The sequence below is a fragment of the Bombus flavifrons genome, chromosome 3, assembly GCF_040668555.2.
Source record: "Bombus flavifrons isolate JBK064 chromosome 3, iyBomFlav1_principal, whole genome shotgun sequence".
In the NCBI taxonomy this organism is placed as follows: domain Eukaryota; kingdom Metazoa; phylum Arthropoda; class Insecta; order Hymenoptera; family Apidae; genus Bombus; species Bombus flavifrons.
Window position 1 is genome coordinate 13457487 of NC_138444.1, and position 14572 is coordinate 13472058.

The following is a 14572-nucleotide window of genomic DNA, read 5'->3' on the forward strand; positions in this document are numbered from 1 at the left end:
ATATATTCTATATTCTGCATAAAATTCTGCGGTTAAAGGTCGCAGTCTGACGGTGAAATATTTCTGGAAATTCGGTAATGTCGAAATTGATCAATGGAAGGAATTACTATTATATTATCTGCTATAATGATCAAGCTATCAGCTCTAATAAGGGCTGCACATGGCTCTCGTGTTATCGATTATATTTGATTAATGTCTATCATATGTTAGATATTCGTAAATTATATTGACCGTACAAGCTATCGTTTGAGCTATAACGTTGTTTAAAACTATATTTGTTTCTAGGCAAGTGCTTGATACATAATACGAATCCTCTTAACATCAAATAAAAGCAACCAATGATTTTTAATTACAAATTATTTTTTAGGTATATTTATAACGTATATTTTGTTATTATTCTACTTAACATCGTATTAATTATTTGATAGTAAAATAAACTTTTTTTAACAAAACATTTTTTCTTGAATAAATCTTGAATTATATTAGATATATAACATTTAGATAGATGAGTTATGTCTTATACATATAATACATTACATATGATATTCTCGCGAAAATTCTAGAATGGTGTAGCACGTGCGTTCAGCATATTATTACAGATAGTAGGCATTAACTATGTGCACAATTTAGGTCGAATTAGCGACCCGAATATCCTATGCTCTCCTCACAAGGGAGATATACATATATGTGTGTGTGTGTGTGTATGTATATATATATATATATACACACACACATGTATGTATATATATATATATATATATATATATACATTACAGATGGTTTAAGTTGTATCTGTAATACGTTATACAATCAAACGTGTGATACCTTGAACGAAAATCTTCCGTTAAATTTCATACGTATACCCTGAATGTTAATCTCGATGTCTCTATAATATATAAAATCAATAGATTGATATTGGATTTATATAAATATTTAAGTCTAATAATTATAACGTTATCAACGTATATTTATATACACACATCAGATATGGCAGATCAATATTTAAACAGAAAGCATAAAGTTTTAATAATGTTACCGATACAGATACTGAAATTGTGAAAATTGCAATAATAAAATCCGTAATATTAAATCTCATTAGCGCGAACCAATACACCCAAAAGTGTTTACGTATTTATCATCAAATATATGTTCAGTAGAAGTTAACCCTGTAAATATCTCTTCGCTCCTCAAATTTAAGAAGAGCTATCAGGAATGTACAGGCTACTAAAAAATTCATTCGTATTCCGAGAAAAATATCAGCCGAGAAATCCGAAAAATATTTCCAGAGAAATGGAATTTATACTAAAATAAAACCGTACCTGCCCTCTGCTAAAATATATCTCGATGGAAATAAATGTACGTATATAACAGAAAGTATGCGATAACTTTCAAAAATTATTCTAAACTCAAATCTTCGATGTTTCGTATAAATCTTGGAAATATTTTCGGCGTCGTAACGATAGTGCTTTTTCCTTCGATTCTAATGTATTCTTGACGCAATACTCGACCTTGAAGAACGATACAAATCTTCCATCCGCATTATAACTGTTCGAAGACAGCGTTAAATTTTCTTCACTTTCGTCAAACACTTTCAGCCATTTCCTTCGATCTCGCTACGAACCTCGTGAATGATGGCACAGGCAAGACGACGAATTCCTAAAAGAGAGTCGAAGTAGCAAAATATCGTCGCCCGATGCATCCCGATAATAGAGCTCGCGATTAATGATTGGTCTAGATATTAAATGTCGCAACGATTCCTCGATAAAACGGAATCGTCGAAATCGTTGCATTTCTTTCGATAAATCGTTCCATCGAGAAATACATTAGTCTCGGCGCATTTGTTGCGGAAAGCATTTGTCTTACGCAATTGCAAATGGATCGTCGAAGAATGTATTAACAAGGTTCGAAGCGTTGGCGAGATGTGTCATGAAAACTCGAGGCAGCCGCCTTCTTTTCGCGTTTCGTTGAGTTTGTAGGTTTGTCGGACGACGTCATTGTAAAAGTAGTTTTGCGTATACGCATACTCACTCAAGTATCATGGAAAACGACTACGGGAAACTTGTACGCGTACATTATATGAAATTAGTTTATTATGTGAAACATGATGAAGTTTCGTTACTACCGTAATGAGACGTTATATTGCACAATTTGAAACCAATTTAAGAGTGTATGTATCGTATCATATGTATTACATGAAACGTAATATTCATCGACGTATTAAAATCTGCTCTATATTCTGAATATGTCGTACGTATTGTACAAAACGTATTACACATTGGCGTGTTAAAATCTATTCTTTATTTTGTATATATCGTAGCGTATCATATAAGATGTATGGAACGTAGCGTTTAGTAACTTGTATGGAATAATTGAGCGCGATTCTATACTCGATGGCAAATAGAGCGTAATATACAAATCATTGGCCTTGTATCCAATTCACAAGATTAATATATAACGAAAATTATTTAACATAAATCGACACGAACGTAAAACATTTTTATGGTAGAATGCCAACTATGCTATCTATATTCTATCAGAATTATTAAGTAAAGTTAGAAGATTGAAACTTTTAATTTACAACCATCGTTAACGACATCGGTACTTAATATTTGCGTGTAGATTAGAAGCTTAATGTCTCATATTTCTACCCTCGTGAGTTACATTACTCGACAAATAACGATTTACATCTCCAAATATGACTAAATCTCTTTTGTAATTCCGACAAATTGAATTTTACGAGAAACAATACGACGATATAATTTACTACTAAAATGTGATTTTTTTTTTTTTTTTTTTTTTTTTTAGAAAGGAACTAGAAAATAAGGGCAAAAACGGAAATGGTCGATCCTTAGTCTAACTCCTTTTACGCCGAAGGATAGAAACGATAAGCGAGGCGTTCCAGTCTCGCAGACAGGAGGCACGTCATATTTACGCGTTGTGTTTGCCTCTGTTGATTACTGTTTGACGTGCACGACTGCCCCCGCGTTTCCATACTACCGTCTTACGTCTTGTCGCTTGTCTTTTTTTTCCCTCCTACCTGAACGTTCCGTGTCTGCACGTCCTACTCGTTCTCCATTCCTGTTCTACTGCCCGTACATAGCTGCCTGCCTCTCCTTACCGAGGATTAAATGCACATAACCGACAGCGAATTTCTTGATGAGTCGGAAACACATTCCGTTTGTATACGTGTGTTTTCCCTCTATCACAGCCGGAAGTTTACTTAAGCGCAGTGACTCGAATTAATATTCGCATACATTATCGTTGTAAACGTTCGTTCCTAACTATGAACTAGTTTGTCTTTTTTTTCAATATATCGGAACAAATATCGTAGTTCGTGGAAACGTATTTTTTATTCATTCACAATGCATATACTTCTCCTAAATAAATTTTAACAAGGTAATTAATTCTTAAATTTCACGAAACGTTCGAATATCAATACGTGTCACTGTACATCTTTTGTGAGTGAAAAGATTAATCAGACGAAGTGGAATTAAACGTTTCATTGTTATTCAGTGCTAGGACAAAGGTGTGGAAAGTTATTATATACAACGGTTATAAATAACGCACAATGATGATATTATCGCAAGTTGAGGAAACGAAAATAAAAACTCACGTGGGATGAAATTTCACCGTATGCAATAATCTTGAAGAGTTAAGTATTCTGAAGATCGCAACGCCTATCATCGTCTATCGTTTCTCTATTAAAATTATCTTCGTACTCTCAATTACTTCGAAACTGTTACATGGTATGGAACAAATACCTCGTATATCTACCCTCTTCTTTACGTTTTACTCGCTGTAATATCCTATCAGAAATTTCTCAAACTTTTCCGCGCTCGTTTTAAGACGCCCCATAGAACAGAGACTTTACACATGAGCCAACGTCGGTGTGCAAACGATTAAAAGGAAATTATGCGTACGCTGGGAGGGCCGACTCTTAGCACGGTAGACTTGTATTTTGCGGGCAGCTTAATCCCAGTTTGCCACGCGTGCCATGGAATCCCAGTATATTTATTCGCGTCATAGAGCAGCGAAAGGGTTTTGCAAAAAGATACGAGGTCAAAAGCGATTCTAGTCGCAAGAAGCCGAGTTTACGAGGGCTCGTGTAAATCGACGATGCATTTCGACGTGCAAAAAACCTTGCCTGGTGGAATCTAGCCATCGACCGTGTATGTGTAACGCGGATTCGTGGATCCGGAAAGAATGTTATTGACGCTGAATGCTCGTGAAGATGGTTGAGCCAGGGCGGCGTGCACAGAGCCCTGAAAACACTCGAGATCTCAGTGGCCATTTTTACGAATTAAATTAGAATGTGCGCAAAGGGAAGGAAAAAGAAGAAGAAAGAGAAATAGGAAGTGGAAGAAGGCGGGAGTTTGACGTCATGGAAAAAAGTGCAGTCCATTGAATAAATGAAAATAACGTTGGCTGAATTCGTCGAGAGCTCTTTCGGGTCCTCAACGAGCCTTGAATATTCACGAAATTTTTAGCGTAATGCCCTATATAAAGTACCAGCGTAAACAAATAAACAAATGCCACGGCCTGCTTCTTCCGCGTACCTCTGAATTTTATTTGCACCGCGTTTTTATCACGTCGTCGCTCAACTCGTCCCGAATATTACCTATATTTTGATTCCCGGCACACGAGCAGCCCAAGTTCAAAATTCTTTCTTCGTTCTTTCGACATTTTGGAAGAATTGTAGCAAATTTGGATACGAACGATTTTATTTTCCCTTTTTATTCGTTTGTTCGTTCTTTAATTTCACTTCTATTACGATATGAGCGTAACATATTGGAATCTATTATACGTATATCGTTTCTCCTCTTGAAATATTCTCCTTTTTTGTAAAAGATGAGTTTCAGTATTGCGCGAATCGTGGGAGGATTTATAAAATTATATCGACCGTTAAACAACGTAAAGAATGAAATAAAAGCCGAGAGGATATTAAAGAAAATATTAATATTAAAAAGAACAATGTTAAATTTTCACCAAAGTGAGTTTTTTAAATAGAATTTTAGTTTAACGAATAACAATTATCTACGGAAGATTGTAAAAAGTTGTTCTTTAATAAATAACGATACAAAAATCGTATGTACTTTATCACGCTTTATTGGTGCGAAACTCGCCTCGTTAATCCGTCGATCGTTTAATGAATTTGTATAAATTGAAAAATGTATTCCTCGTTTATCGTATGTACAATGGTGGTTTTTATCTTCTCACAGCGCGTTGCCCACACAAATACACGTAGTTTCTTTGCACCGGTCATGAACTGTTTGCTTGGAAAGCAGGTCGTATATGCGGGTGCACATAAGTCTGTTTTATCCACACACGTTGCAGTGTACAGTTATCGGCGTTAACGCAGTCCAGCATGAGGGTGGTATGGCTTCTCTGACAATAAAATAGCTCCATTCTCGTCGATCCGTTTCTAAGTTTCGCAAACAGTTGTTAGTGGTTACCTTCGCGTATTTTCCCAGTTCCATAAGTAAACTACCGATATTTATGTAAAATATATACAAAATACAAGCGACAAATATATTACGAATATGTTTATACATCAATGTGAATTTAATTGATCATCGATTGAAATATTAATCATTGTGTTACTTCATTTATCGTGATTTCAATTGCAACGTGTAGAAAACAACTGTTTCTCTAATGTTATCGATCGTTCGTTAAAATTTTTTAACGATTCATAAAATTAATCTGTACGCTGTAAAGTACGTAAAAGCATATTAAAACTTGTAATCTTTATCATAATCCACAAATCATAAATGCAAATATGTTTCTTCGTGTGTGTATATGAGATAGAATATGTTCACGAACGTATTATACGTATCTAGAAGCATATTCTTCCCTTTTAAACGCACGATCGAACAAAAGTTCGTATTGGTATTCAGACGTTTGCATGCATTTGTCGCGAATTTATCTACGTTCGCGATACCACTTCTGCAAATCGTATTACATACAAGCTATGCATTCGGAATTCGTTCGAAAATTCGCCGGGTGTGTTATCGCGAAAGTCCGCTCTTGGCAACTTTAAAATCCCGCAACTACCTACTTCAATTTCAAAGTGGCTTAAATCTATGTACATTTAACCGTATCGACGTTTACGATATATTTCAAGCTTCCTTCTAATTACTACCTACTTAATAACCATGATACGCAATTAATGAATTATTATGGTATTTGGATCGTGTTACGTATACGATTAAACTGAATTATTATTCGAATTTGGAATATTTAAAAATCGAATTAATTAATACAGTTGCGATTAAATTAGCTTAAGTAATAAACAAACAACTGTGATCGTCGTTAGATCGCTAGTGTTTATGCATCCACGAGAAACTTCAAGTCACAAAAATGCATAAAGTATACAAAAGCACATAAGATATTCGATAAACGTTACGATATTCAGCAAGTAAAACGAATCTCTGTTTTCAGTTTCTTTTATCGTGTTCATAGAAATAGAAATTTGTATGAATATCAACAATTTAATGATCACACATAAACATGCTTGCTAAATAAATAAACAATTATCGATATATAATGACCTAACGCGTATAGTACATTCAATTAAAGCAATATAAAAAACAAACGAATAACATAAACAAATAAATCTATATACAGAGTGGTTGGTAACTGGTGGTACAAGCGGAAAGGGGGTGATTCTACGCGAAAAAAAATAAAATAAAGAATAAAATTCTTTTTTAATTTCTTTTTTTTTTTAATTTTTCCATCGAGACAGCGATCTACAGTGAGATCCGTTATAACGAGACGTGATAAAGTGCACGCTTACGGAGCCAAAATTCAAAGTCGATTTTCTCGAAAACAAAGCCTCAAACGAAAAATTTTTATTCTATATTTTCGACTTATTTTTTCGCGTAGAATCGCCCCCTTTCCGCTTGTACCACCAGTTACCAACCACCCTGTATAATTACGCTTCCATTTCAATTTTGTCGAAAGCATGTAAGAAATTTCGTCGAAAGGAACTCGTCAAACGTCAACTTTGATAGTTCTAGTGTTAATATTGTTCGAAAGATGAAACTTCCTAGTTGAGATAAAAATCGTCGGATATTCCTGCGCGTTACAATCAGTTCGCGTCAGTGATCGGAACAAACAGTAATTAACGTTGGCCGGCGTCTTTGATATCGCGACGTTGAAGAAAGATGGTTTCCACATTCTCGCTAGGGGCGATTACGTTCCCCTGGAAATACGAGCTTTTTCATACGCAACGAAGAAGCAGAGAGGATAGGCCTTGAAAGGTCACGCGGAACAGGCACGGGTCTCGGCTGCGATGAAAAGCAAAGCGAAAGCTGGCTGCCGGGTCTCGAGCACAGCGGTCTTATTGCTAGATCTTGTAGGGAATCGACGCACGATTCACACGCGTCTCTTGTATACCACCCGAGGACTTGGTAAAAGGCTTCAGACGGATCGCAGCCCTCCTTCGTTTTTCTTCCTCTTCGTCTTTAACTTCTCTCGGTGATCCTTTAGCCACGGTAATCGCCAACTTCTTTCACATTCCCCTCTTTTCACAATCTTTTGAGAACGTGTCTGCATATCGTATTCGAATCTGTCTGAGCTAGTTGCGTGCGTTCCAACTTCCTGGTTGTACATTGGCTGGAAAAAAGCATTGGCACACCATTGTATTTGAATTGACCTGCTAATTAACCAGGTCCGAGTACATTAAATTTTGTAACATTCAGTATGTAGTACACTCGTACGACTAGAAACAGTCGATGACTATGAAAATGAAGCGTAGAACATGAAAATATGATTTAAAGAGACGCGTTGATGCTTGATTTGTCAATGTTTAAGGTCAAAATAGAGAACAAAGAAAATCAATAATGAATATTCGTTAAGATTAGTGTGTACGTACGTGCATATTATATTTTTATTTCTTGAATGTACGCACAGATGGAACGGTGAATAGTTAAATAGCTGATGGAAGCGGAAATTAACAGGAAATTCTGTAGCTTTGTATTCATGAGATTTGTTACGTCACAGGATGTCAATTATATCTATGGACTATTATCTTAAAAGAATATCGAGCTTTGATTTGAAATTATAACGTATTCAAATACACACTATGTCGTCAAAAATAAAGGCACTTTGTGACAAATTAATGGAATTGTAAATGATACAAATGTGGACACGAAACGGAGGAATCAGTTGTATTTTAAAATATTACTATCTGTTCGTTTATTCCTATATTTCTTCTTGGTGTTATTTCTGCGTCGAATTGCTCAAACAATTTCGCTCGCAAGAAAAACAATTCGAAATTAAATAAATCATTGAAAATGCTCGCACATGGTAAAACTGGCATATTTTCCCGAATGAAATCTAATAGCTGATGACGTAGAGAACGGTAACGAAGACGGAAATGAGAATAAACCTACATTCCTACCTGTTATATGATTCTGATGTTAACTGTACTAATTAACATTTTTTTCCGTGAATACGCGAATAACATGGTACGTTTGTTACATTTTTAATTAATATAAACTCCATGGAGGAATAATAAAAATTCAACGGAATAAAAACAAATAATTTAGTAAATTCTCATAAAATAAAACTATTTCGTTCAAACAATCGTATTTACGCCAGACCGTAATGTCTTGTTAAAAATATTCGCGTCAACGTTATTCGAACAAAAATTCAAATTAATTTGTCGTACGAACATCAATAATATCTCATGGAACGATAAGAACTTCCCGAAGAATCGCTGATTATCTTGCTAAACTAATCACCTTATACCTTTCTGTTTCAGGTAAGTCGAAACGAAATTAATTTCCCAGTACTCGGATCGCATCGTCCACGGGGGTCAGTGTACACGCGATGAGGTAATAAATAAAGCATAGTGAACAATAAATATATGTGTCCACTTTGCAACCTCCCTACAAAGCTTCAATTCGTTTTGAACGTCTGCCCTGTTCGCCATTCCCCTATTTCTTTCTCCATATATCTATGTATCACACGGGATTATTCTCTTTCTTAAATATCGCCCATTTATAAGTACTCTCGAAGATTGTCCTCTGAATAATACATGCTTTCGTCTATTTCTCTCTCCCTTAGCCCTATTCTAGCCCTCTCGCGGCAACCAGCCTCGTAAATATTTACGCAACAAGCACTCGATCGCATTTGCATGCGGAATTCACAGTGATTTCTAAACGCGACTTGTGCGGTTGCAACGTAGAAAATGTTCGGACGAACGAATTTTCGACCTCGTTTCGCCGCCATGATGGAAAAATCGTCGACGAAATGGCCATTTATAATGGAAACTTTTTTCAAGATTCAGAGCTTCCTCTTCGCTATATATACATATATACCGTACGCGCGATATAATTCTGGGGAACATACTGTGTCTGAATTTAATGGAGGGATACGGGCAGATTGGATAGGGGGATTTTCGAAGACTGGTACGTTCATTTTTTCTTATATCCATTATCTTACGTTGTAGGAGGAATAATTTTTAGGTAATGATAGCAGAAGATGAAACATTCTAAATAAGTATTTTGGTAATTATTTGCGAATGTTTATGCAAATTCAATTCATATTTGTATTTACTGTGTACATGTCGGAACTTGCATTTTACCTTCGATATTTTGTACGCTTTACCGTATTTCCTGATATTTCATTTCCCTATGAATGCATAAACATTCGTAATACAGCGATTACTCGCCACGGCGAAATTTTACTTTTATCCTGTCGGATATAGATGTTCAAAAAATTGGTCGTAACGAAATTTGACGAATTACGAGGCAAATGGCTGGTATGTATAGTTCGATGCAAATATTCTACTAAATTATGTAAGCCTATCTTAGCCTCCTTCCGTTCTTTTATGCTATTTCTGTCACAAGTTGCCCAAAATGGTACCTTGTCCGATAGCACAAATGTTCCGGAATGGAAATTTTATCGACTTCAAAATGTAGCAGAAATGTAAGTAATTCTTATCAGTTTAATAACTTGTTAACTGGATCCCAAGTATGATATTCCGATTATTAGCTATTAAATATCAAACATGACATAATGGACGCAAATTATACCCGTTTGGAAAACGGTTAATGGCTTTATTGGAAGCACACGACACGAGAGTGATGCGTTTCCATTAAGTAATCCAATACGTATGTTAGTATAGGTACACAAATGCATTTAACCATTTCTGACAATAGAAAGCGACGTACATATTCGAACGAGATAGCGTGTTAGTCGACTATCTATGAATTCATTTCTCTCAACATGATAATCGTTTCGTTTCATATTTAATGCTGTCATAACTTCGCGTTGTAAGTTTCAAGAGCTAGTTACCTTCGATGACGTTTCATTAAAAAGGACCATGTGTTTTCGCGTATGCTATATTCGCTAATGAGAATGTTATAATTTATCGAAGATGTGAAATTATTTGAATAAAGTTTAATTTAATCGCTCGGGATATAGAACGACGCGGATGTTAAACGATTATGGATAATGATAATTTTAAAACTAATTTCTTTTTCAATACATCGTTATTCAAGTAACGCGTTATACAAGTGAGAAACGAACAAGTTTGTTACTTAAGCGAATATTTTTCATATGAAACGTTAGTTCCACGTATTCCACGTATACCGGTGATAAATGTTTCGCTAAGAATTTAATTATTGGCCTCGTAACTCTGTGTACGTTCATTTGTATGCCAGCACATATCCATTAAACCAGATAATATAATATAAAAGACATTAATCAAACATCGCGACGATAAATACCAAAATTTAAAGAGCAACAGTATTCTGCAAAAATAATAAAATTCGGTCAATAATTTCGCACGAACGATCGACGTGACTGTGAACAATCGATTAAAATAAAGGAAGTGACTAACGTAGAAATTCTATCTGGTATCGCTCGAGTCTTTTTCACGAGGAATATCCTGAATATTATAAACGAAATTTCCGAAGGACAATCTAATGGAAATAATTTAAAAAGAAAATATTCGAAATGTTATAGCTATCAGATCAAAAACAATGTGTCCATAGGAATCTATATAAATTCGTAAGTTTTGAGGTGTTGAAATATATTCGTTGGAAATAACGTGAGAAATAAAGTGAAAGTGACGAGGAAATATAAATACAGGAGCGTGCTATCATAGCGCGAAGTAATTTTTTATGGGAATCATTAGCTAGCCGCAAAAAGCTGTACGATAGATCGATCGAAAACGAGCTCGCTCGGAAAGCGAATATTCTCATAGAAACCTAAACGTTCAATATCGTTCTGGGCGACGATCGAGTATTCGGCCAAACGAAATGGGCGGTTTCAATTGTGATGTTTCCCGTTTAGAAATCCCGGCGAGTTTGACATGCAAATGTGATCAGGTGCGTTGTAAATATTTACGAGCCTCTGCGGAGGCTTTGCCATTGAATTTCGGTGGTCTTCGTCGTTCGATTTCGCCCAGCACACGTCTTACCGCCCTGTCGTTTCTTATCCCATTGAACATGCACGCCAACCAAGAAATTAAACGACACCTGTGACATCGATAATGTAAGTAGTAACACTTGCGATGTAAAGCATCGTTCGGATTAAGCTGTTTGCTTCGGCTGAATTCCATTTCGAAACGTTTGAAGTTTCCACCGATCTTCGTGTTTTATAGCAACGCTCCAAGTGAAATCGGAAGATGCCAATTTTGGAGGTAGAAATCTCCTGATTCGGAAATTAATTTTGGTTAAAGAACGACGTCCGAACTAATGCGCGGTTAATGAGTCTAAAAAAAAGGAGATACTTTTTCTTTATGAGGATAAAGAATATTGATAATTAAAATTCAAGAAGATTAGTCGCGAATGTATTTTTTATACGCGAGGCGAGTTCGTAAGTTCGTGCACATTTTTATGCGCTTATTAAAAACACGTGAATATCATTTTACGGGAATGGAACGAAGAAGCTACGGTTAAAATGGCAAGGAGATACGTGAGATAATGATGAATGAATCGCAGGCCGAAATAGATTTTAATTTCATACCACTTTGTGGTTAGAAATACGAATGTAGTATGTGTAAATTGTCCTGAAATTTAATATCGATATCAATATGCCGTACCAGGTATTAATTGCATTATTTTTCACGATACAAAAATTAGAGTGCGCGACCTTTTTTTAATTTTCACGAAGTTCTTGTTGCACGAAAGCAACGTGTTTGAAACAATTTTGCAAAAATCGCGAACAGAACTCGCGTTGAATAACGTGTCTAACGAGTCGTGTTACATGGCCGTCCATTCGAATTGCCAAATTTTCCCGTTAGAGCAGCCTCTTTAATTAATATGCGCGTGGCTTCCGTCCCGCGCAGGAAATTGATTTGTTAGAGCGTACGTTACCTAAACGATCATTCTCCTCGTTTACGTTTCCCAAACGTATACATGTGTAACTAAATTATTTATTCGATTCGAACGAATTCAATAAATTCCAAGATTTTTCTTCTCACAGTAACGGGATAACATTGTAATTAATACGCGACAATGACGTTATATCGTATATTTCAACAAGATAAGTAATTTTGTAATAGAATATTTAAAAGAAATGTAAATTCTCTTAATTGCTGCGGAACGGTGCAAAATATTCTAAAGTTTGTCCTACGATTTATAGAATTATTACAAACTGGTAATTTACAAATTGATTTCTTTAAAAAGAATCCCTTTTTACATGGCTTGTATAGGAACTGTATACATGTTTTTATGTTATTGCTAAATTCAAAATTTTTACATATTAATGAGAAATTTCAAAGTGCAAAAATGCATAGAACGTACAAAAATCTATAAAATACGAAAACTAGAGTATTCGTTGAAGTATTTAATAGGCTTAACAAATCTTTCTCGATAGATCGTCTACTTATCACTACTATTCGAGAAATCAAGATACAAAGATGCATAGAGTACGTCTAATATGCAAAAATATATAAAATATCCAAAGTATAGTAGTTGTTATAATATCTAATAGGTAGACAAATTTCCTATTTAAATACAATTTTTTTATTTATCCTAGCAAGGATATGAATTTGTACAAATATCCGTGTAAATGAAATCGATATAGTCGATCGTCATCGTGTAAGTGGTTGCGATATGGAAATAGAAAGAGAACGCTGCATATAGTCTGCATCTGTCCATATGTAATCAGCCACGCACACTAACGCTGCTCGCAGATCGATGTTGCACTTTCGTACGGTATCTACTGCTACGAACGTTCATTCGGTTTTGTTTCTTATCAGAAGCGTTTATCGCCAAAATACTTTTTCCATTCCTACATCGTATTTTTCCTTTAGTTCGTTCATCCTTATATCGATGAAATGAACTTTCTTGCTTGATAAAATGCCCCAAAAAATCGCAATAAAATTGAAAACGAACGCAACTAAATGTAAAAGGAAAAAAAAAAGAAAAATTCGCCAGGAAGGCGAACATCGATTCGCGAAGAAAGAAATACGAGGACGAAGGAAAGCGAAAGGCAGCAAGTGAGCGATCGCGTGGTCCCGGAATTTGATTAAACGTTTCTCAGTTTCGTGGGCGGAACAGGGGCGATATTTTCTCGACGAACACGGAACAAACGGCCGGGGCAAAGGTCGGTGGTTGGCGGTCGGTGGTCGGTGGTCAACGGACGGTATTCGAGGTTCCGCAAGGCAGAGAGTAACTCGCAGGAGTAGCTGCTAGTTGAAGAGTAGCCGCGACTAAGTAGGCGGCCGTATAGCACCACCTACCTGTTTCGCCAGTTTTGCCTTGCTGTGGTATTCAACAATGCGTTCATCTCTCCCTTCCTTCTCTGCATCTCTGATTCATCCCCTTTCAAATTACTGCCAGCTATTATAACTGTACTTGCGCCGTTGTCTGGTCTGCTCTCCAAAGCTTCATCTTCTCGCCGCGTGTCACGTCTAGAGTATTGCGTTTGTTGCTCGCGAAACACGCTAAACCGTGGAGTAACGAATTGTCGGAGTTGGGTCGCTGTGTGTTAACCTTTTACGTTCTGAACATTTCTGGAATAGAATTACTTAGCGACAACGGTGTATGTATAGATATGTTACAGAGTGAAATTTTCTTTAGTAGTGCGGCTTTTGTTTGGCAGAGAAAAAGGCTATGAATACGATAGCCTTTTCGATATATGGTCTCCTTTTCTACCTTTTGTTAGTGGAAGATTGTTCGTTAGTTATTAAATATAGTAGTATACGTGTTTCTCTTAAAGCAAGATATTTTAGGAGTCGTCCTACCCGTCGAAACAAAGTTTCGTTATGTAGATATCCTTATAAATATGAATCAATATAAATAAATATTTCCTTGATTAAATATATAAATCTCTTTTAATTACTATCTTTCAATTACTAAGTAAATTCCGAATTCAAATATTTTCACACTATTTTGAGATTCTATTCACATCAATTGGTTTTCAATTGAAGGTAAGAGACTGCGATTTATCCGAAAGCAAAACCGATAAACGGATAATTAAATGTAAAAAGATCGCTAAAGTAAATTCCGTATATAATATTAACTTAATTTGAAGAAGTTCGCGCAATTTAATTCAACTTTCCCATTTAATCTACACTCTTCTGATATTTTACCTTTCTCATCTCCACCTTCGC

At 35.7% G+C, this 14572-nt stretch overlaps 1 protein-coding gene and 1 long non-coding RNA gene across 2 annotated transcripts in view; both read left to right on the plus strand.

Annotated features, from left to right (window-relative positions):
* LOC138190111 (uncharacterized) overlaps positions 1–8821 on the plus strand; it is a 154094-nt gene extending 145273 nt beyond the window's left edge. The window contains exon 3 of the long non-coding RNA XR_011176205.1: positions 8765–8821. This is a non-coding gene — a long non-coding RNA (uncharacterized LOC138190111). The remainder of the gene's footprint in view (positions 1–8764) is intronic.
* stet (stem cell tumor) overlaps positions 1–14572 on the plus strand; it is a 498916-nt gene that overhangs the window by 200979 nt on the left and 283365 nt on the right. The gene's annotated exons all lie outside the window — the stretch shown is intronic.